Below are 26,491 nucleotides of genomic sequence, written 5' to 3'. Positions count from 1 at the left end.
CAGGAAATGTCTCTGTGGCGATGGGAAGGGAGTTGCTATGCAGTTTTGTGTGTGTGTGTGTGTGTGTGGTCTCTGATGCTATCAATAGGAAATCCTCCACTATACAGTATGGGTTGGTAAGAACATGGATTGTTGTTAATTTTGTCTGCTGGTGGTTTGGTTTGTTTATCAGACTTAATTAAGAGACCTTTAATCTAAAAATCTGATTACTGTACATTTGAAATGATCCCATATCTCATTGTGGAATCAACCAGCATATAATGTCAACATAAAACAAACAATTTTACTTGCATTATGTGATGTATTTCCAAGTAAAACAGCATATACGATGTGACAAAAATAATATGAATAGAAACGTGGATAATAAGAAAATGTGTGTAATAGAAGTGTAAAATAATTTTAATTGCATTTTGATACTGTTTACCATTGTATCCAATTGAATTATAGTACACAAATACAATGGAAGTCATCAATCACCCCCGAATTTGAACCAGTGACCTTGCTGACCCCGATCCTGAACCATTAGGCCACAGATGGCTGCCTTCAGTGAGTAAGAAACACATCTGTATGTGGAGGTCTGCAGATCCATGTGCATGCTGGGAAAGCAGAGCTTGTGAAGTAAAGGTATGTTTCAAAATATCACACTACTCATACTAGAAGTGCAGTGCATACTATATGCATGCAATTTGCCAACTTGTGCACTTTACAGCTGGAGCATTATGTGAGAAATGATATCCCACAATGCACTGCAGCTCAAACTGATGTTCCATGAATATCAACCACAATGTCACAATGACTCATTATTTGGTCTGACTGCAAAAATTTAAATTTTTACTCAAAATTGGATTAAAGTGCCCCTATTATGGATTTTTGAAAATGAGCTTTCATGCAGTGTGTAACAGTGAACGAAAACATCCTGCCAAGTTTGAAATCTGAAAGTGCACCGTGTATAAAGTTATTGTCTCTCAAAAGAAAGAGTCGACTCTGAATCATTGAAACGAGTCGTTTTTAAAACGAATCCCAAGCCGTTATATGTTGACGTCAACATGAAACATTAGCATATTGCTCACCCACTTGTTGGTCTGAATGAAAATGTAAATTCATTCTTTGCCACTAGGTGCTGCTTTTGGAGCTTTAAAAATAGCAGTTTCCTGGGTAATTCTGTACACAAAGCAGCACTGTGCTCATAAATGCTGCTTTATCAGGCATTACAGGCAAGATGAGATGAAAATGAGACAAATCGGACCAATCACCGCAGATTAGCGTCACGCAAAGGAGGGGTTTGGAAAAATGAATTGAGCGAATCGTTTGGGAGTCGTTGAGCAAGTAAGGTAAAAATAAATGCATATTATAAGACAATGAAAGTGTTTTTTGACGTTGCATGCATGTCAACCTGTTGTTGGGGACTCCCAAAACCAAAATATCAAAATATTCATTACCCATAATAGGGGCACTTTTTATTTTGAGGTTATAACTGCATGCCGCTTGTTGAATTAAAAATGCCACAAACTGTGGTCATGTGAGTTTAAAGTATTTAGTGTTGTATGCTGTTTCATATACTCATTTTTTCTAAGTATACAGCATATAGTATGCCCTTTTGTAGAATTTTCCTCCCAAAATCGGCTCAAATAAATTTGAATAAGCAATTTGAAAATGATAAGCAGATTTTTTTTTTTAGTTGTCTCTAATTGACGGATATAACTCAAGGATGTCATTATGAAATTAAAGTTGGCGTCAGTGGCTAGACAGAATGAGGTAAGCACCTGTTTATATGCACTGAGTGCTGTGATTGGTCAGATGAATATGCTCCACCCCCAAATTTCGTTAGGAATTCCATTAGTGAGCACAGAAGTTGAACATGCATAAAATGATCCTCAAGTTCTAATGAAGGTTTCTATACAGACAAAGACTGCCCTTAGGGTTTAGACTTAAATTAAACAGCTTTAAAATATTTACACATGCAGATCTGATGACTGTCACTTCCCTGACCTGATGACGGGTTTATAGTCATGTGTTTCGCACAACTGGATCGGCTAAACACACACACACACACACACACACACACACACACACACACACACACACACACACACACACACACACACACACACACACACACACTGACTGTGAAGCTTAAATGTGTGTTCACTGGCAGGAAGTCCAAGTGTGTGTCAATGGTTTGCTGATATAATTGACTTATTCATGTAGTTCAGTCTGCGAGCCCCTCCCTCACACACACACACACACACACACACACACACAGCCGGATTTCTGTATTTCCTGTCTTTGTGTAAAAGCTACACCAGACTAAGCATCTCAACACACACACAGGACAGGAAAAATAAAAAATGTCCAGAAACCGAGGAAGTGTCCAGGGTCAAACTCACTGTGTAAACGTCTGTCTGTAAAACAACACGTCTGAGCGGAGATTCTTGAACAGTTTGATATGTTTTGATGAAACTCTTTTAAATATTTGCTATGAAATGATTTCTCTCTATCTGTCTTGGTGCGCCAGTCTTCCACTGTCGTCCAAACATCACTCAGTATTAAAAAAACACACAAAAACTCAAGAAAGTACCACTGCAAAAAGTTGCACAAAAATAATATGCAAAAAACACTAATATGCAAAGCATCAAAAATAACAAATGTACCAATCAAAATAACTAAAGTAACAACAAAATGTATCAAAATAATTCAAATGTAACTAAAAAAGGGTTTTCAGTTGTTGTCAGTATTTTTGATACATTGCATATTAGTTTTTGTGTTACTTTAGTTTTCTTGTAGTGGTACTTTCTTGAGTTGATCTTTAGTGATAGCTTTGTGCTGCCCTTTTGTATTATTTTTGTGCTTATTTAAATCCTGTGTGGTGTTTGGACATCCCAATAAAATGTAACACACATAAAAAACAAAAAAACACTAACATAGTAACTAAAAAATTTACAAAAAGTTACACAACAAAATACAATAACAAAACTAGCATAAAATTACAATAAAAATAATGTCTAGTTATATGTATATGTATATGTCATTGCAAATAGTAAACATTAGTAATAGAATATATCGTATAATACTCAAATTTTGGTTTATCGCTCGCCTTATTAGGCAAGTTACATATAGTTAAACAAATGTAAAACACAAATGTAAGAAAAAATCTAAGAAAGATTGATCAAAATATTACAAAAATAGCCACTAAAGTAATTAAAATGTAGAAAGTTACACAACTAAATATAATACAAACAACAACAATTATGTCTCTCACACACAAATCTATACAACTGTAATTAGTAACCATTAGATGAATATATTTTAATAATATAATCTGTTCATTTAGTTTATGTGCCCTTAAATGCGAGTGTGTAGAACGTTTGCTCGGCATCATCATTAAACAGTGAGATGAACTCTGAGTATATTTACATTTGAAATAGAATAGCGTGTGAGAGCTGTGTGTGCGTGTGTGTGGCGGTCGCTGCGGTTGTGTTTGTTTTGATGATCAGCCATCGTACAGCAGTATTCTGTACAACGCCATAATAAACTAATTACACATACACACGCTGCCAACACGCCGCTCGCTTGTCCAGAAATAACATCGGCTTCCTCACTGATACACTACATTACCACCCAAGAGCCCCAACACACACACACACACAACACTGGATAACACACATCTCAGCATAGATAGTTTAACATGAAGCTGGAGAAAGACTGTGTGTGTGTGTGTGTGTGTGTGTGTGTGTGTTGTACAGGAAGTGCTTTCCACGTTAATGAGGTCACACCGCGTCATTAATCTAGTGTCAGATTCATTCTTTCAAACACACACACACACACAGACACACACACACACACAGTGATTGTATCTCAGTTCTGTAACCAGTTGAGATCATTGCAATTAAGTCTGATTATAATGATTACACAAAATTACTAATAAAAGCTGTAAATGTATTTGTGTGCATGCAGTTTTTGTGTGTCAAGCCCTAAAGGCATCACGCTACCCATCCCACACACACACACACACACACACAAACACACAAAGCAGTACTGCTAGAATTACATTAGAGAGAAACAGACCATTCACTTGACTGAGATTCATTTCAGTCTCATTCAGATAATTGCACATGATTACACACGCATACTCACACACACACACACACACACACACACACACACACACACACACAGAGGAAAACTTGAGTTGTTTATAGACCTGTGCTACATTTAATTACAACAACTACATCAGCTTTTATTGGCCATGTTGGAATTTAAAGACACACACACACACACACACACACACACACAATTAAAAGCTTGAATTACTGGGGAAAACGCACAGTTACACACATGCACCCTATTGTGTGTGTGTGTGTGTGTGTGTGTAATTGCCCCTCAGGACTGTGTTTTTTCTCTCTCTACACATTTGTTGTGTAGATAAACACACAATCAGCTGTGTTACATTCAAGCAATAGACAGTTTAATCTGTTTCGCTGCTTTTCCTGCCTGACTCCAAGTTTCCATTCCATATTTCATGTCTCGTCTTCATGTACAGCGAGACAAACCTCTCTGCTCTTTTCTACATGTGTGTGTTTGATTATACGACCTCATGGAAATTGCAAAAAAGACTCGTAATGAATGCGGGATCATGAAATAATCCAACCTGAAGCACGTGAACATCTGGGACTTGATGAATAAAGGTAGTTAGACAAAAATGTCCATTTACACATCACTGAACATGTTGAAGGGATAGTCACCCAAAAATGAAAATTCTGTCATTTACTGACCCTCGAGTTGTTCCAAACCTTTATGACTTTCTTTGTTCTGTTGAACACAAAAGAAGATATTTTACAAAGTATTGGTAACCAAACAGCTGCTGGCTTGGTAGCCATTGACTTCCATAGAATTAGTCGCCATATAAATCAAAGGCTACCCGAAACTGTTTGGTTACCCACATTCTACAAAATATAATTTTTTTGGTTACAATAGAAACCTGCCATTAAATAGTATATTATAGGCTTTGTAAGCAAAATTATGAAACACAATAATTCATGAAACGCAAAAATCTAACTTCAATGTACAGTAATATCAAACCATTTTTTTTTCAGTATACCAAAGAAACATTGTCAGTAATTAGGATTTACATCATATGTGACAGCTTACTCTAGTAAACAGGCAATAACTGGCCTTACATACAGTATTCACATTTTTTTCTATTCTCACGATAGCCGTGAAAATCACCTGTAACCATAGTGACAGTAACATAAAAAGTGACGGTAACAATAACACGAATTCAGATTGTGTAATGGGAAACATGTTTAAATGGATTTTACTGTGCTTATAGTGCATAATTTGTATCACGAATTGAAACGGTTTCTTTAGAAGACAGCGACTGGATCTAAAATCTTCAGATGATGCATGAAACGCGCGTGTGACGCGGAGTCTTTTGCTTTGTAGGCCTACATTTGATGCGATAGACAAAGACATTTCCACTGATTCCATTCCATTCCATTGATTTTCATTCTTGTACTGATTGATAGCACCACTCAGGTACTGACAGTCTGTGATCTGGGATGCTATCTGGGAGACAGAGAGAGTCATCTGGTCCTGATTTGTAACGTTTTGGCGACTTCTGTATTAAAGCATGTTGAGACTGATTCTTACACAGCTGTTAACACCCACTCTCACACCCACTCTCTCACACGCACGCACGCACGCACACACACACCCACACACACACACACACACACACTCGCTCGCTCGCTCGCTCAGTGACAAGTCCAGGTGGGTTTTACTGCTCTGTGGGAATCAGTTCCTACCGCGGTCCACTTGTTGAACTAATAGGGTATTACTCTGTGTGTGTGTGTGTGTGTGCACTCTATTACGGCTTGTTTTATAGTGTGTGTGGAACTGACTTTAATCGCTAACAGACATTTCCCATAAAACCCAGTTTCTTTCTTTCTTCTGCTACTTTTCCTCTCTCTCTCTGTTCTCAGGCCCGGCCCTCATTACAAGGTCATAGGCTGAGCGGCTCGTCAATCACACACTCATTAGTGCAGTTTAATGACGCTGTGACCCGCCCACCTGCCTCCAGGACTCCAGCAGGGGAAGTGAATGGGTCGTGGGGCAAACGCCTGTATTGTTTCTCCTCGCTGCGCCTCCCTCTCCGAGAGAGTCAATGGATCTGCAGCGACTGTGTGCCGGCGATCAGATGAACAGAACGAAGGTAACAGTGAAGCATTCACACACAATCCTCAAATAAAACTATTCCAAACTTTTTGTTAGCTGAAACAAAGCAGAAATATACTATAATATATGAAGTGTAGATGAAAATGTAGAATAAATATTAGAATAGAAATATTGCCTGACTAACTAAAACTGAACTAAAAGTAAACCTGAAACAAAAATAAATTAAACCTAAATAGTAATATAAAAACTAATCAAAATGACAAAAGCTAAAAGACCAAAAAAAAAAAATACATATATATATATATATATATATATATATATATATATATATATATATATATGTATATGTGTATGTGTATTTAAAAAATATATATATTAATATATATATTAATAATAAACCGAAAATATAAATATAGTAATATTTATAATAATATAAATAATAATATAAAAACAAAAACTAATCAAAATGACAGAAGTGCATAAAATGACTAAAATTAAACAAATTCTAAGATGAAAATATACTAATAAGCTGAAAATGTGAAGTAAAATTTATTGTATTATTAAGAGTAATACTTCATAAAAGTAAAAATCATAAAAATTACAAAAGCACCTAAAATGACTAAATATTAAACAAAATGTAAAATACTTACTAATAATAAACTGAAAATATAAATATAGTAATATGTGTAGTAATATTAATAGTAATCATTTTAAAAAGCCATGACTCATAAAATTGACAAAAGCACATAAAGTTACTAAAAATTCAACTAATTTTTTAATGAAAATATACTAATAATAAATTGAAAGTATAAAGTCAAATTTATAGAATTAGGAATAGTACTGTTTAAGAAAAATAGAAATAAATATATATATATATATATATATATATATATATATATATATATATATATATATATATATATATATATATATATATATATATATAATATTGTAGTAATATTATTAGTGTTATTTAATAACAAAGTAATAAAAAGAACAAAACGCATAACATTACTAAAAATTTGTGCTGTCAAATGATTAATCGCATCCAAAATAGAAGTTTTGTTTGCATAATATACTGCATGTGTGTGTGCTGTGTATATTTATTATGTATATATAAATACATACACATGCATGCATATATTTCAGAAAAATAGGTTATGTTTATATATTAAATATATTTATTTATCATATAAATTATATGAATATAAATGTAGACATGTAAATATTTTCAAAATATATACTGTATGTGTGTGTATTTATATATACATAATAAATATACACAGAACACACACATGCAGTATATTATACAAACAAAAACTTTTATTTTGGATGCGATTAATCGCGATTAATTGTTTGACAGCACTACTAAAAATTAAACAACTTTAAAATGAAAATATACCAATAATAGACTGTAAATATAAAAACTAATTCCAAAAAAATAATAATACACTGATACACACATGGCAAATGCACATGCAGACACACACTGTTTTATGTCATTCGGTGTGCTTTTGAAACATTGTATGAAATATTCATAAATTATGGGATACTCTGGCCGTAGACCAAGGTCATGGCTTAACTTCTCAGAGGAGTGTGTGAAACTGAGCCGTTCATTCATCGTCTCTCTCTCTCTCTCTCTCACACACACTAATTATAATGGCTTGAGCCACTAATAGGCCTGAAACTGTGGATGTGAGTGAGGTCACAGCTCGTGACCTTTCACCCCTGACAGCTCGTTCGCCTCTCCCGCGAAAGGTCACCAAAGAGCACGTCTTCCTGACTGTGAGCTGATTGGCTCCTGGGGAATTCCTCCGAACGCAGGGAGTGGAGGAACATTCCAGCACGCGGAGGAGGGACGCCGAGTGATGGATGATGCAAACACAGTGAGAGGAAAAGAAGACAAATTGTTGCGTTCACTGCGGCATCTCTGACCTCAGCCTCGCTAATCACTGTCTACGGTTTCACGGCGCAGCTGTTGCGTTAGTGGCTAGCAGACGGAAACGCCAAACGCTCACAGACTGAACAGCAGACCGATGCAAATGTCTGTTTCTCAGAAAAGCACAAGGTTATTTTCTGCAATAGAAATGCATGACTTGCAAGAATTCTTGCAGTTCATGCTGTATTGAGATTTTTTATTTTATTTTATGCCATGTATATGAGTATGTAAGTATTCCTGCTATAATCAACAGAACAGTGCCAGTTATGACATACCTTCAGTTGACAGTCATACATTTATTTTTTTGGCTCTTTGCAATCTTATTGTAGCAAACAAAATGATTTTACTTACAAATATAATGTGTACGTTTTTTTTTTATTATTATTTATTTATGAATGAATTTATTTGTTTATTTAAAATAAACTTTTTCATGTATTTATGAATTTATTTTTTATTTATTTTTTCACAAATAAATGTATTTATTTTACTTATTTTCTTATGTATTTATTTTACTTATTTTCTTATGTATTTATTTTACTTATGAATGGATATATTTATGTATTTATTTTACTTATTTTCTTATGTATTTATTGATTTATTTTATTTTACTTATGAATGCACATATTTATGTATCTATTTATGTATTTATTTTACTTATGAATTAATTTATTTTGTTCATTTTTATTTGTTTGTTTGTGCATTATGCATAATGCATGAATTTATTTATGCATGCATTTATTTATTAATGAATGCATGAATTTTCCCCATTCATGAGTGAGTGAATGAATTAATTTATTTACTCATGTATTTATTGATTTACTTTATTTACTTATGAATGGATATATTTATGTATTTATTTTACTTATGAATTAATTTATTTTGTTCATTTTTATTTGTTTGTGCATTTAATTATTTGATAATGCAGGCATTTATTTATTAATGAATGCATGAATTTATGCATGAATTTTCCCCATTTATTCATGAGTGAATAAATGAATTTATGTATTTATTTATTGAATTATCTAATAAATTAATTTATTTTAGTTAGTTATTTACTTAGTTACAATATATAGTTCGTGGTCAGTACACAAATACAAAATATTGAAACTGTGCCACTCACATGAAGCATGTAACGCACTCAACTCACTATTGATACCAACAGAGTTTGGCGAATATGAATATTGCGCAAAATAGTCAATTTTTCAGTATTGAATGAAGCAAAAATATATATAGCCAACATTTGTTTCAGCTTGTCTGCAATAAACCGTGTTTTACCACAGGACACTGGTATAATTGACTTGTCCTGGTTTCTGCAGTGTGTGTTATGCTGAGAGTCTTGTGGTACAGTAATTCTGACTGTGGTTCTGTGGTTACAATGAGCTGTACGACCTTTGACCTCCAGACTTAATGCATTCAACGTCTGTTTCACTGCTCAACATCAGGGCTGAGGAAGAGAGTGTGTGTGCGTGTGTGTGTGTGTGTGTGTGTGTGTGTGTGTGTGCGCGCGCGTGCGCGTGGGAGAGACAGTAACTCTGTTCTTAGTTAGTGAGTCGTCTACACAGACAGCATCCTTCTGAACACAAATGCATCCTCAGAAGAGACTGATCTGAAGTGTTTAACGTAGGCCATATGAAATATGCATTTTTCAGTTAGACTGAACAAGTGGTGTTTTAGTATTATATATAGTGTTAAAGTTTGTATTAATATTAGCTTTTAGTTTTAGATTTTCACTTTAAATTTTAGTTAATTTTATTTAATTGTGTAGTAATTTAGGTAAACTTTGTTTTTATTTTATTTTTAAAACTACTATTTGTGTATTTTGTATAATCAAATAATCAAATAGTCAATTTGTATTTTGTTTATTAATTTGTATTTTCTTATTTTTAAAACATTAATATTATTATAAATATGACTATAATTGTATTTCAGTGTATTGTTAGTATTTTCATTTTCAATTTTAGTTTTGTACTTATGTAATTAATTTTATCTTTTAATATTACTTTTAATATTATTATAAATATGGCTATATTTAAACTTTAGTTTAATACTTAGTAATATTTTTAAAAATTACTATTAATATTACTATATATTTTCAGTGTATTAGTATGTTTGTATGTATATATATATATATATATATATATATATATATATATATATATATATATATATATATATATACATATATAAATATAAATATATATACATATATAAATATAAATATATATAAATATATATATATATATATATATATATATATATATATAAATGAAAAGCCTGAAAATTTTGAAAAAATTAAATTAAAAATGACAAAAGCAAATGACTAAAAATGAAACTATTGCTTAAACTGAACAAATTTTTTTATCAATACCTGTCATATTGAATGACATAAGTATATTTAATCAAACTTTCCTCATATATTAGATGATTTTTTTTATTTATGTAGAAATGCATTCAGGCATTCACCATGCAGGATATAAGCAATTCCACCTTAGAATGTTTCCAAAATAAGTTCTCATAGTAGGCAGCACAATTATAAGCATATATAATTATGCTGCCTACCTTTGAGAAGGTCAGGACCGCACCTATGATGCCTTAAAATGCTGTCTAGATAGGCGGCGTGTGGGTTCAAACAGAGCTAGTGTGTGTGTGCATGTATATATATGTATAAATGGGTGTGTTCAGGTTCATATATCAGTTTTTTTTTCTTGTTTCAGGGGAGTAGGGAGTGACTGGAGGAATTTTGAGATGGACCAGATTACCCATAATTCACGAGGATAACTTAACTGGACCTGTTTCCTGTCTGGAGCCCTGAACAGCTCTATAACCAGCGGATCCGGACCGATCTGAGCAGAGCTGAGAGTTTGGAGCTGGTTTGTCAACTCGTGTGAGTAATGTAAAGAACAACTACACACACAGACGATACACAACTAGTTAAGATACAGATATTTTCTAATACAAAATCCTCATACAAACCTGCTGACGGGATGTTTTTGGCTGATTTATTAGTCTTATAGATATTTTTGACGTTCAGAATGATTTTTTTTTTAGCGGTTTAAGACTTTTCCCCAGTTTGGCACTGCATGTAGACATCTTTACTACTGTTCATATGTCTTGTGTTTGATATCAAAACTGTAGGATGCAACGAAACCCAACAATTTCAAAATGTAAGTGCGTTTTCTTGTGTTGTGGGTTTTTATAATGAGCGGGTTTTTGATAGTTATCAGTGTTTTGTTGTATGTAAACACACTCGACACGCACTGACAGCAGATTGACGCTACAGTTGCTAACATGTTCAGAGCGATTATTATTGGGCCAAAATTGTTGCTAGTTCAGAGTGGTTGCTAGGCAGTTGCTAAGGTGTTTGGAGTGGTCTCTAGCAGTGTTATTATAATTAAGTAAAACCATAAAAATAATTCATGTTAATTCAAATAAAAAAACATTAACTGAAATGCGTATAATAATACAAAACATTAAAATGAGTATTTCAGCTAGTTGCCAAGGCAGTATTTCTCCTTTTCATTTAGTTTGACTTGATGTACTAAAATAGCCAAACTAAAACTAAAATGGAAGTAAAATGACTATATAGAAATATTTTTAAAAGAACAGTAATAAAAATGACAAAAAAGCACAAAAAAGTATTAAAACTTTAACTAACTAAAATAAAAATGGAAAATCTAAAAAATAAAACCTAATTCAAAATATGAATAAAAACTGTAGTGATACTAAAATAGCACTGATTTCTAAAGAGCAGGTTTGTGTGTTTTTGAGTTTAGTTGATACCAGTGTTATTTTAGTATTATGTACTATTATAGTATTTATTCATATTTTTAAAAAATTATATTTTCAGTTTTCATTTTAAGTTTTAGTAATTTCGTGTGCTTTTGAACTTTTTATTATTTATTTTTTTAATATTTCTATTTATCTTTATTTAGTTTTGGTTGCCAAAGAAACATTTCTATTTTTAATTTTTGAAAAGTTTTCATGTAATATTTTATTTTATTTCATTTAATTTCATTTTATACTATATATACAGTAAATGTTTTTTGTTTTATTTTTTATTTTATTTCATTTCATTATTTTATTTTCACTTACTGAACTTTTTTTAATAGTTTCGGTTTTTGTTAACGATCACAAACCCAGGGTATGTTTAGAATAGCATACTAGCGTACTATTCTTACTATCTTTGCAGTTTGCACAGTATTTGATGTCTGTATGCATGTAACGACCGGATGTCAAAATATGCATTATGTGACAAACCAACACTGTATCCCACAATGCAATGCGTCTGACTTGACTTGACTTGACAAAATTTTTATGCTACCCACTATATTAACCATGCCACATTTCATACTCCATACTATTTTATTTTAAATGATCAGCCAGTGTGGAGAGAATAGTGTGCAGTATGTAGTCGTGTCACGTCGGGTCGCTCTGTTTTGGGCTGAATCCAACCTGGTCTAATTGAATCAGAGTTTTTGGCAGTGCACTCCTCGCTCAAACTATCTAATTAATTCACTTAGTTAATTAACTCTCCTCAGCCTGAATCTAATTACGCCGTCCGTTCACAGACGAGTTGCTCTAAACAAACTTGTTTTATTCCCTCATTTACTCTCCGTCTCTCTAGGAACAATTAGAGAAGGAGAGCTTTGTGGTTGGCTCTGCTCTTTGTGTCTGGTCAGTGCACGCAGTGGAATCTACAGCGCACATGCTCAGGTTAATGTTTTCTCCTGAACTTATCTTCTCTGTCTGACCCATTTCCTCTGGCTAATCACTTTTGGGAAAGAATCCCAAAGTCTCTCTCTCTCTCTCTATCAGTCCGTATCTCTCTGCTCCTTCTCCTCTTTTTCCTTCTTCTCTGTAGTGCTTTATGGAACTTGGAGTTTTTTCAGTCTTGTTCTTGGAAGCTTTAAACCCTGTAAAGCCTGCTGTGTTGCATTTGATACACAAGCCTCTAAATGATCAAAAACCTGTCGCACCTGGTGCTTCGAGTCTTTTGCTGTCAAATCTGATTTTGATCAAGTAAACGTCAGAATAACTATAGAGTAATATGTCCAGATGAACACTTGCTGGACTGAAGCAGCTCAGCTTTACTTGATTCTCCATCAATCGTTGTTTTAAGAAAAATCAGTGCGTCTCGAATCTGATCATCAGGATCTTTTGAGGAGCGTTTGTTTCCAGAAGCTTTACTTTCACTGTTCCTCAAAACAAAGCCTCCAAAACATCTCACATCTTCTGAGGAGCGTTTATTTCTCCTTCTCTCATCAGCATTGCATTATATGTTTGGATCATTTCAATCTCATCTTACTAAGACATATTATTGGAGATATAGCGTGACCACTAATATTTATATCATTTTTCTGCTGTACTGTTATAAAGATATCAGTGATTTACATTACAAGCATCAGAAATTCATCACTTTTTGTTCAAATAAATATCAGAATCTGCACCAAATTGCATATTTTTGGTAAGTTTGAGTCTCTAATTAGTACATATTCTCCCTATATTAGACTATATCAGCCATAAAAGCCCGATGTATCAAATATGATACTCAACAAAAAACACACATGCAGCCTTTTTATTTCCAAGGTTTTTTTTGGAAAAAAAAAGGTTCAATAAACTCTTCAATAATAATAATAAAAAAAAAAAAAAAATATATATATATATATATATATTTTTTTTTTTAATAGTTTCATTTGCAACCTGCTATATTTTCAGTGTAGTTTAAAGGACGTAATTGTAAAGTCGTGATTTACTCACACTTATTTCATGTTAGACTTGGAGAACACACTCTGACATGATTATTTGAAGAACATCAACCCAGCTAACAAGGAACGTTCTCAGAACTTGAGCCAATGTTCAGGCAAGGTTCTCTCAAACTTATGAACAGACGTTCTTTCACAAACATTAATAGAATGTTCAGAGTTTTCTGGTCTTTAATAATGTTCCTAAAATGTTAGTACAATACATATTTCATGGAATGTTTTATGGAACGTTCATCTAACGTTTTTTTAAAAAATGTTACTTGTTTTAGAACATTCTGAGAAGATACAAAAGTAACATTTGTATTACAGTATGTTTGGGAAAACTATAAAATGGAATGTTCACTTAACATTTGCATAAACTTTAAAAAGACAATGGACATTTTAAATGCTCAGAGAACAATCAGAAATAACTTTTTATAACTTAATGGGAACATTAGCAAAACGTTCTTAGAACATGTTTTTGTTAGCTGGGAATACATATAATGTTTTGTCTTGTAAAAAGAAAAAAAAATTCAGCTTCAAATTATGCCGTCCCTAATTTTGTGACATATTGTGTAACAGGACACACTGTACAGTGACTATCTGAACGGCGTCCCTTGTACAAACACGCGTGACCTTTGACCCTGCATGTGTTTTGATAGTGGTCATTCCTGGTGGTTTCATCACGCTGCTCTGTTTTAAAACTTTCTGATGACACACACACACACGCACGCGCGTGCACACGCTGCGTCTCCATCTTTCTGTGAGTCACTGGGCTGATGGTTTGTTGCTGTTTGGATAACTGATAAAACATACAGACTCCTGCGTGTGTGTTGAATGATTGACTGTGGTGCCTACAGGTCATGCTTTGTGTATGTCATCACCACACACACACACACGTTTGCTCGAAAGTTTGTTTCTGTAAACACTGATTGTGTATAATGAAACTGCGCATGAAGAGAACACATTTACACACTATATTCAATATTTACAGATGCACACTTGCACGACCTATTCAAACACATAGAAAACTGTGCAGTCATCAAGTTAAACAGATTATTTGGCCATATATACACAGTTTCTACATCCTGTACAAAACTAGGGTGCTGCTAAGTTTCTGTGACAATCTGGTCTCCAGAAATGGTTTGGATCGGTGTTGTTTTATAGTGTCATTTATGTACTACTAATTTTAGTTTAATTCAAATTTTAGTACTTTTTTCATGTGCTTTTGTCATTTTTATTTTTCTAGTAATTTTATAGCTACTTAATTTAAGCGTGTATTTTTTCAGTTAGTAATTTTTAAGCTACAATTAAGTCACAAAGTTATTTTTAAACCAATATTTGTATTTTATTTTAGAGTGAGCTGAGTTTCTCAGTACCAAATGCTTATTATTTATATAAAATATTATTTATTGAACAATAATATTTAATTAACAACAACAGCCATTATAAAAGCTATTCAGTCAGTGGTCTGATAAAGCTTTAAAGTTATATAAAAATATGAAGTTATGAAACTTTGCCCTTAGCCAAAATTATTATAATTTTTTTTTGAGCTGGAATTCAGTTACCGAAAAATGTGAATGTTGACGTTTTGAATAGTTTTAGATAAGTATAACAACACTGATTTGTATTGAAGCTTATTTCTACCATGGAATACAAAAAAAACCCTAAAAAAGGTAATGGTGACTTTTTATCTAACAATTCTTGTTCGCGATAACTGAGATATCACAATTCTATTTTTTTATTCAGTGAGTGAAATAAGCTTTCATACAAGTCTTCTGTGTTTTATCATTCAGCAGCTGAAAATCATAAGTCTGTTTTTAATGAACACAGTGTAATTTCGGACTCTGTCCATGTTTCAGCATGTTCTCACTTCTGTTTTGATACACACACACACACACACACTGAGTGAGAGAGACGCACACAGAAAAGGTCAGATGCTTGACATTATGTTTAGCATGTCAGTCATCCTTCAGTGTCTCTCTCTCTCACACTCAATCCAGTGGGAGCGCTGTGGAATCTGTCCCATAATGCACCATGGGAAACACAGAACTGAGATCTCTTCATTCTGCCACTGGAGAGACGCTCTTATTCCCTCAGTGTGTGTGTATTTGCAGAATCTTCTGGGTTGTCATTTTTCTGAGTACCTCATACATCAATGACAGAAATGAGTTGAACTCCATCCAAAAAGTTGGCCAGCAACATTACGCTACCATTTAAGAATATTAAGTAGTATCACATTTATTCTTTGCAGAAAATATATACATCTACGTCTATACTTTCTATCATTTAATATAATATAATTTTAATTTAATTGAAATACTTAATACATATTACTGTTATATTTTACATTTTTATATTCAATTACATATTTATTTATGCATATACAGTGGGTACGGAAAGTATTCAGACCCCCTTAAATTTTTCACTCTTTGTTATATTGCAGCCATTTGTTAAAATCATTTGTTCATTTTTTTTCCCTCATTAATGTACACACAGCACCCCATATTGACAGAAAAACACAGAATTGTTGACATTTTGCAGATTTATTAAAAAGAAAACTGAAATATCACATGGTCCTAAGTATTCAGACCCTTTGCTCAGTATTTAGTAGAAGCACCCTTTTGATCTAATACAGCCATGAGTCTTTTGGGAAAGATGCAACAAGTTTTTCACACCTGGATTTGGGATCCTCTGCCATTCCTCCTTGCAGATCCTCTCCAGTTCTGTCAGGTTGGATGGTAAAGCGTTGGTGGACAGCCATTTTAGGTCTCTCAGAGATGCTCAATTGGGTTTAAGTCAGGGCTCTGGCTGGGCCATTCAAGAACAGTCACGGAGTTGTTGTGAAGCCACTCCTTCGTTATTTTAGCTGTGTGCTTAGGGTCATTGTCTTGTTGGAAGGTAAACCTTCGGCCCAGTCTGAGGTCCTGAGCACTCTGGAGAAGGTTTTCGTCCAGGATATCCCTGTACTTGGCCACATTCATCTTTCCCTCGATTGCAACCAGTCGTCCTGTCCCTGCAGCTGAAAAACACCCCACAGCATGATGCTGCCACCACCATGCTTCACTGTTGGGACTGTATTGGACAGGTGATGAGCAGTGCCTGGTTTTCTCCACACATACCGCTTAGAATTAAGGCCAAAAAGTTCTATCTTGGTCTCATCAGACCAGAGAATCTTATTCAGGTGTTTTTTAGCAAACTCCATGCGGGCTTTCATGTGTCTTGCACTGAGGAGAGGCTTCCGTCGGGCCACTCTGCCATAAAGCCCCGACTGGTGGAGGGCTGCAGTGATGGTTGACTTTCTACAACTTTCTCCCATCTCCCGACTGCATCTCTGGAGCTCAGCCACAGTGATCTTTGGGTTCTTCTTTACCTCTCTCACCAAGGCTCTTCTCCCCGATAGCTCAGTTTGGCGGACGGCCAGCTCTAGGAAGGGTTCTGGTCGTCCCAAACATCTTCCATTTAAGGATTATGGAGGCCACTGTGCTCTTAGGAACCTTAAGTGCAGCAGAAATGTTTTTGTAACCTTGGCCAGATCTGTGCCTTGCCACAATTCTGTCTCTGAGCTCTTCAGGCAGTTCCTTTGACCTCATGATTCTCATTTGCTCTGACATGCACTGTGAGCTGTAAGGTCTTATATAGACAGGTGTGTGGCTTTCCTAATCAAGTCCAATCAGTATAATCAAACACAGCTGGACTCAAATGAAGGTGTAGAACCATCTCAAGGATGATCAGAAGAAATGGACAGCACCTGAGTTAAATATATGAGTGTCACAGCAAAGGGTCTGAATACTTAGGACCATGTGATATTTCAGTTTTTCTTTTTTAATAAATCTGTGTTTTTCTGTCAATATGGGGTGCTGTGTGTACATTAATGAGGAAAAAAATGAACTTAAATGATTTTAGCAAATGGCTGCAATATAACAAAGAGTGAAAAATTTAAGGGGTCTGAATACTTTCCGTACCCACTGTATGTTTTTATATGAGTTTTTTCTAACATTTTTGTATCTTATGCTTCTTATTGCATTAAGTAATACATTAGTTTAGCAACCTGATAAAATCAAACTTGGACTCCAATGTAAAGCAAATCAAAATACCTTTAAAGCAAGTCAGTTCATTTGGCGGCCGCTCAAGCACAGCTCGTATTTACTTGAACTGTAAAGATGGAAATCTCCAAACCTGTTTGTCGTGATTAAATATCAGTATCACGTTTCAAATCTGCAATAAAATCAACAACAACAGTTTCATATATTTGGCTACTTTAGCTCAATTTAGACTATAAAACTTTTTCTTTGAGCATATCAGGCTAATGCGTGTGTGTTTTAGAGAGTAAACCGTATCAGATATTGGCTTTTATTTCTATGTTGCAGTTCCATTGATTTTCCTTCAAGAGGTTGTCGTCTCCTCATTCTGACTGCAGCTGCTGCCTATGTAGTGTTGAGTTTTTTTGCCCTCTATATAATATAATGCCCTTATTATTCATGTCTCACTTTAATTTACAGTCTGTCTAGGGGTTCCTGTTTTTCTTCTGTTTACTGTGAGCAAAAGTCACAGTTTGTGTGTGTGCAATATGAACAAGTGAAAACAGGAAGCATTTTCAACACAATTGGACAGTTTTATGATGCTAGTGGATACACATATCCATACATACACGCACATATCAATCATTCAAAACCTAATGAATCACAATCTTTGACCTTTGACCTATAACTTTCTCTCCACCCTTTTCCTCCCTTGCTCCACTTCCTGTGACAGAAATAATCATTTCCTGTTTGGCCCTGGCTGCTTAGGCTTCGCTCAGCTCATGTGGAGGTCAGGAATCTAGAAAGGTCCAAAGTAATGTAAATTAGATTGGTAAATCAATAATCAATAAATAGATCAAGAAAGTTAAATATACAAACTTTTTAATTTTTTTTTAAATAACCTGTTGGTTGACTTGTTTGTGAAAATCTTTTATTATTATGAAAAAGCTCTTGTTTTGTGTGTTTATCATCATAAATGAAGCGTCCTACTAGTCCTGTTATTTTAAAATATAAAAAATGAAAATGGAAATATTAGATAGCAACTATAAACTGATTAACTGGAAATAAATACAAAATAAAAAATGAACTAAAACTAATACTTAAATAAATATAAAAGAATTCTCAATAAAAATATAAGAAACTATTAAATGACAAAATCATACAAAATGACTAGAAATGCAACTTAAAATAAAATAGAATATATATATCAAATAAATAACCTGAAAATATAAAAATAAGAGATAATTTAAAATAATAAAAATATGTAATGGTATACAGTACATAAAACTAAAATAACACTTATATGGATCTGATATAATGTTTTGAACAATATTTTTTGTTTTCATGCAGTTTTGCTAAATGATTTGTTTTTAATTTAATTATTTATTGCTTTTATTATTTGATTTAAACTACTTTAGATATTGTATATTTAAAAAAAAAAAACCACAATTAGGCTATAATATCAAATCTGCTTACATGGCAAGATTATTTTTATCTGGATCTAGGCTGTTTCCCAATTCTCATACTTGCACAAAAATGTCCGATCTGTCAGGGGGTTGTGGGTAATATCATCTGAGCATATTTTCAACATACTGCGATTTGGCATGACTTATCTGGCATGTTATTCGGGATGCATTTGGGATATAATGCTTTAGACTCGGAAGTGATGACAATTCAGCTCATTCAGCTCATTCAGCCGAGGGCTCCTGCTAAACAATGACAGAGAAATCAAATACTGCTCTAATCTGTCTAATCTACACCATCACACACACACACACACACACACACACACACAGCCCAGTGTTGACCTGAATGAATGGATCACACACACACCGAGAGGAGGATGTTGGGACAATGGCCTGGTCTCAGGGGCTTCGGTATTGTCTGAGTTTCATGTGGAAGCTGACCCGTCTTTCCCTTCCCACACCCCACCTGAGAGAAACCCGAGCTGCGGCTCTATCAGTATTGCTCTTATTGACATAATTACACTTACTTTTCATCTTTAATTAATGCTACTAAACCATGCTGGCTTAGTCAACCATCTCTAGTACTATTGCTCATTGTATAAATGTTAATCAAACTTCCAACACTAAGTATTTTGAAGGAGGGTCTTGAGATGCATCTAGAGACCAGAATATCACCCATAATGCATTGAGACTGTTCACTTGAGACATGCAAACATGTTCTTGCATGTAAAATCTATAAACGTTAGGCTACTGTTCAAGAGTTTGGGTTTGTAATATTTTTTTAAGTTTTCGAAAGAAGTCTGTTCACCAAGGATGCATTCATTTGTGACCCTGGAGCACAAAACCAGTCTTAAGTCGCTGGGGTATATTTGTAGCAATAGCCAAAAATACACTGTATGGGTCAAAATTATAGATTTTTCTTTTATGCCAAAAATCATTAGGATATTAAGTAAAGATCATGTTCCATGAAGATATTTTGTAAATTTCTTACCATACATATATCAAAACTTCATTTTTGAGTAGAAAGTTCAAAAGATCAACATTTATTTTGAAATAGAGATATTTTGTATCATTAAAAATGTCTTTACGGTCACTTTTGATCAGTCTAATGCATTATTCATTTCCTTAAAAATATCATAAATAATTGTATTTTTACTCGATTAGTTTATCTGTTGGAGTATGTTCATCTTGGTTTTTTAGCATGCATCATGTTCTCATTGTCAGCTGCCCGTCCTGTTAATCAACATGGTTCAGTCACTTTATTGAGGTCAAGCGTTCGTTAAGAACACAAGTGTAATATAATCTGTGTATGTGTATGAAATAAAACACCTATTTGGATTTGATTGACAGAATAAACACAACACATCTCCGCATTTAATCGAAGACAAATTGGGCCCAGATGTAGCGGTAGACACACACACACACACACACACACGCACGAACATGCTCCAATTCCTGCTTTCTCTCTGGAAGATCATGAGCTTTCTGCTGCCAGTAGCTCAACAATAAAACCCTAAATATCCTTTTCCAGTCGTCTTTATTGATCTGTGAGTTGGATGCTGTTGCAGCAGTGTGTGTTTTTGTGTAGTTTGGTGATCTAGATTAAGGATTTATAGTTTGTCATTGACTAGTCATGTGAAGTCATTGCTGTCAGTCAAGGTAATATTAGTGTATTATTTATTATTATATAGTGTAAATGGATATATATACAGTGCCCTCCAAAAGTATTGGAACAGTGAGGCCAATTTCTTTATTTTTGCTGTAGACTGAAAACATTTGGGTTTGACATCAAAAGATGAGTATGAGATGAGAGATCAGCATTTCAGCTTTTATTTCCAGGTATTCATATCTGGATCTGACACACAACTTAGAAGATAGCACCTTTAGTTTGAACCCACTCGTTTTTCATGTGAGCAAAAGTATCGGAACAGATTGACTTAAACTAGATTAAAGTGAATAAGACTTAATATTTAGTTGCAAATCCTTTGCTTTCAATAACTGCATCAAGTCTGTGACCCATTGACATCACCAAACCTTTGCATTCTTCTTTTGTGATGCTTTTCCAGGCTTTCACCGCAGCCTCTTTCAGTTTTGGGGGGTTACTCCCTTCAGTCTCTTCTTTAGCAGGTAAAATGCATACTCTACAGGGTTTAAGTCTGGAGGTTGACTTCTTGCCCTGATGAACTCCTTTGTTGTTTTGTCACTATGTTTTGGGTCATTATCTTGCTGCATGATGAAGGATCTCCCAATCAGTTTGGTTGCATCTTTCTGTAAATTGTCAGACAAAATATTTCTGAAGACTTCTGAGTTAATTTTGCTGCTGCCGTCATGTGTTACATCATTAATGAAGATTATTGAGCCTGTCCCAGAAGAAGCGATGAAAGCCCAAGCCATTACATTACCTGTGTAATGTGTACTATAATGTACACCTGTGTACACTGTGTTTCAGATGAGCTTATATGTTTGGGATCATGAGCAGATCCTTTCTTTCTCTAAACTTTAGCCTTTCCATCACTTTGGTCCATAAAATCAGTCCATAAAACCTCTCAGTCTCCCATTCTTCTCGCTAATGAGTGGTTTGCATCTTCTGGTGTAGCCTCTATACTTTTGTTCATGAAGTCTTCTGCGAACAGTAGATTGCGATACCTTCACTCCTGCCCACTGGAGGTTGTTGTTTTTGAAACATTGACACTTAAGACTGGTTTTGTGGTCCAGGGTCACATATATGTATGAAGACATCACACGCAAAAACCTCTAAGTCTGTCTGTCTGAGAGTTTTTCTTTTAAAATTAGCATTTTTATCAGGCTCTTATGTTTTGGTTCAGTAATTTCACTCTTATGGCAAAGAAAAGGTTATTAGTCAGTTTTTGAATGCCTTATTTTCAAAAATGTCCAATAGGAGCCTGTTAAAAATGGTCAAAATAATAAAAATTATACATAATATAAAAAAGTATAACAACAAACAACAACAACCAAAAAAACTTTTTTTTCTTGACAGATTTCAAACTGTTGCTGTGAAATGCTGCCTGATTCCTGTCAGTGCAGGTAATGTTAGTGTGCGTTAGTGAAGGAGTGCTAGAATCGCTCTCATTGTTGGGTTGATAGCAGCTGTTGGGCAGATCTGTATCGGTCCGTCTCTCTGTCTGTAGGGTCAGTCTGAGGTCAGTGTGCTGCCCACCTGTCAGCAGGTGCTGGGACACAATGACACACCTGTCCCTGCACACACACACACACACACACACACACACTCTGATGAACTTTTGCTCATGATGTGCGTTTGCACTGCCAGGCATGAAATCTATCAGCAAATCAGCACAAACCTACTGAACACATTGAGCATTGATTAATCTATCTGTCTTTATCTCTCTCCTGTCCATCTGTGTGTTTTATTTTCCCAGGGTGCATTGCTGGAATATGTGTGAGAGTGAGCAGGAGATGAGGTCAGAGGAAGTCAAGCCCTGGCTGCAACTGTGTGGAAAAAGGACACTTCCTGTCCGCTTCCCCAATCCGTTATGTGGTAGGTCATTCTCATGTTGAACAGCAATAAATAACAAGTGATTGAATCATGCGTCTCTGGTTTACACCTGATACACACCTGAGATATATATATATATATATATATATATATATATATATATATATATATATATATATATATATATATATATATATATATATATATATATATATATATATATATATATATATATTGACTTTTGCAAGCTATTACATTTTGTCATTATTTTATGTTTATTTTATTATGTCTTATTTTTTAATTCCATTTGGAGACACTTGAGGCAAAGAAATTACACATTATATCTTTAATTCTGATCTGATGTCTAATTGACCTATCGGTAAGCCCCGCCCCCCTTAGTTACTGTTACTCCCTCGGACAAACAAACGAATTACTCACTGTCTTTCAATGACAGCTGCAGTGAAAACCTTGTCCCATGATGTTTTTGCACAATTTTGGACACAGAAGGCCACCAAATGGGAATTAAATATTCCATGGAGGGATTTATAAAATATTTAAAAATAAATACGGTGGGTAACTCGAATCGAGGGTTTACAGATCATAATGTAAGCGGGAGAAGTCTCATATTACGGTCTCATACTACAACATGCAGGATCAACACTGTTCATGTATCGCAGGCTACGATTAAATTAATGTACATTTAACCAGTTTAATATGGAGAGGCACTGAAATGTAGACCTTTGTTTGTGTGTTTTAGACCTACACTGTACAAGACGCGAGAACAGTCCGCTATTTAGGTTTGTACATTAGCATAGACTCACTAACTTTAACGTTAGCTAGTTTAAGCCAGAGATGCACCTTGCTAAAGCACAAGATAACATTAACTTTCTGCTTGAGCAGATGAAAATTATAACTTAATGAGTTTATGACAACCAGAAAATGAACGTTTTTGTCTTAATTTGTATTGGGGGTGAATACTTAGGGACATTTTGCTCTGTTTTGTTTGGATTCAGGAAATGTAATAAAATAAATTATATCGCCCATCCTCTCAGGATACCTGGAATCAGTGTTACAAGTACCCCAGGCACATCGTTTTTCCATTTTTGAAGCATAAACCCCATAAAACCGATGCGAGCTTTGGATCTTCCAGTGTTTCTCTGTGACGCTGAAACCTAAAGATGTCCGAGTTCCGCTCGCCGAGCAACTGATACTCGACTGCCATTGGCTAGTCTGCGTTCGAGGGGAGGGGCTTACCGATAGGTCAATTCTGAAATTGTTTAATTTTTATCTTACAATATTCATATTGTCACGAATCTGGTCTATAAACTTCCGTCAACTCACCACCAGAGGTCACCCGCTCACCACATGGACTCTCACTATACCCTGGACTACATTTCCCATCATCCATTGCACTGATTACACACACACACACACAGCTGAATCCCATCAGACATGCTTTATAAGCCTTGGACTTCCTCTTTCACATCGCCGAGCATTGTTTAGCGTATATCTCTCCTAGCGATAGCTACTTTACGGAGCCAGTTTTCTACCCTAGTTTCTTGTTCTTAAGTCTAGTCTTGCCTTGTGTTGCCTGTTATCTGATTCTTGCCTGTGTATCTTGGATTTACCCTTTGCCTTGCTGTTTCGGACTGTGATTGCACTTCGCCTGGACTATTGCTCATGTTATTGAACTACCCCTCTTCTCAAGCCCTCTGGATATTGTTTGCCTATTGAAGACCCACGCTTGCCTTAGGATTACTCTTTGTCTCGCCTGTGTTATACCTGTTTGCCATTGTTTGACTCTTTCCTTTTTGTGATCACGTCTTGGAATAAAGCTTGCAAATGGATCTGCACGTCTCGTTCACCCTGTAACACACACGTGTGTGTGTGTGTATATATATATATATATATATATATATATATATATATATATATATATATATATATATATATATATATATATATATATATAAAACATTTGCTTAAAAATAAATTAAAAAATCCAAAACAAATTAAATATTGCAATTTTTTTGACAGTTTTCCAAGTGGTTTTCCTAGTCTTTTTTGACAAACCGATGGAAGCTCAAACTAACATGTTTTGACAGTGCAACTAAGTCACAGTGTTTCATTTTTCAGCCTATGAATGGAGCATTAATCTGGAAAAATGATTTTACACAATTACACAAATGGCCTGTCTTTTATTTGCTAGCTTTACGCAAAAAAACTTTTTCCAGGTTGAAAATTTACAACAAACACAGCAGACACACAGTGAGCAAGGAGAAAGGAGTACTGAGTAATCTGCCGTAATGTTCACTTCTTTTCACAGTCACACACACACACACACACACACACACACACACTCGCTGTCTGTGAGAAGCTCTCTGCAGGGAGAAATCCGACCCGGCATAAAAGCTTGGGAAAAATCCCCACAGCTACTAAATGGGTGATTAACATGACTTAGATGCCTGGATTTGTGTGTGTGTGAGTGATGTGTGATTCTGTGTGTGTGTGTGTGTGTCGTCTCTGTCTCTGTCTCTGTCTCTCTGTAGTGTATGATGACAGTGTGTGTCAGTGGTGTATTATTGTGGCTCCAGGTAAGTGAGATCTCATCTGACTGTGTGTGTGTGTGTGTGTGTGTGTGTGTGAGAGATTTGTGTTCACTCTGTCTTCTGATATCACACAGCAGACACCTGTAACACTGCTGGCATCTGAACCATCATCAGACATTAAATCACACACACATTGATGTCTTCAGTAGATTCAGAATGATAGAAAAGGCTCGTTTGGGCATCATTAGCACACTAGCTACTCAAAAGCTGACTAAATGTATAGGTAGGAAAATTATTCTGGTTTCTTAGACACTTAAAAGAATATTTCACCCAAAAATGAAAATTTGCTGAAAATGTCCTCCAAGATGTAGATGAGTTTGTTTCTTCATCAGATTTGGAGAAATGTAGCATTGCATCAGTGTCTCAGCAATGGATGCTCAGCAGTGAATGGGTGCCGTCAGAATGAGAGTCCAAACAGCTGGTAAAAACATCACAATAATCCACACCACTCCAGTCCATCAGTTAACATCTGGAGAAGACAAAAGCTGAAACAAATCCAGTATTAAGACATTTTTAACTTAAAACTAGTGCTGGCAAATGATTAAACGCGATTAATCGCATCCAAAATAAAAGTTTTTGTTTACATAATATATGTATGTGTACTGTTTATTTATTATGTATATATAAATACACACACATACAGTATATATTTAGAAAATATTTACATGTGTATATATATATTTATATAATTATATTTTATATTATATATAAATATATTTAATATATAAACAACATTTTTATTAAATATAAACATGTATGTGTTTGTATTTATATATACTGTACATAATAAATATACAGAGTGCACTCATATATTATGTAAACAAAAACTTTTATTTTGGATGCGATTAATCACGATTAATCATTTGACAGCACTATTTAAAACTGTTGCTTCCAGCTAAATATTGAGTGCAAGGCTGTCAGTCTGCGGGTGAGGATGAAAGCGTCTGTGTGTTCAGAGAGATTGAGACAGCACTGCTGATTGATCAATACTGTCTGCTGTCTGATTTCAAGAAACATTTTTTTGATTTTGTCACTGATGCAAGATCAATGTCTCAACTAATTATA

At 34.6% G+C, this 26,491-nt stretch overlaps 1 long non-coding RNA gene across 4 annotated transcripts in view; it reads left to right on the top strand.

Moving 5' to 3' along the window:
* LOC131520489 (uncharacterized) overlaps window positions 1–24,678 on the top strand; it is a 37,353-nt gene extending 12,675 nt beyond the window's left edge. For 2 of the 4 annotated variants that reach the window (XR_009266072.1, XR_009266075.1), the window contains 5 exons: window positions 448–624; window positions 5,982–6,211; window positions 10,828–10,997; window positions 22,741–22,859; window positions 24,526–24,678. This is a non-coding gene — a long non-coding RNA (uncharacterized LOC131520489). Of the gene's footprint in view, window positions 1–447; window positions 625–5,981; window positions 6,212–10,827; window positions 10,998–12,737; window positions 12,827–22,740; window positions 22,860–24,164 lie in introns of all 4 variants that reach the window. The other 2 variants (XR_009266074.1, XR_009266073.1) reach the window with 2 other exon arrangements.
* Window positions 24,679–26,491: the final 1,813 nt, after the last annotated feature.

The sequence above is a fragment of the Onychostoma macrolepis genome, chromosome 15 (genome assembly GCF_012432095.1).
Source record: "Onychostoma macrolepis isolate SWU-2019 chromosome 15, ASM1243209v1, whole genome shotgun sequence".
In the NCBI taxonomy this organism is placed as follows: Eukaryota; Metazoa; Chordata; class Actinopteri; order Cypriniformes; family Cyprinidae; genus Onychostoma; species Onychostoma macrolepis.
This window is presented reverse-complemented; position numbering and strand designations above follow the sequence as displayed.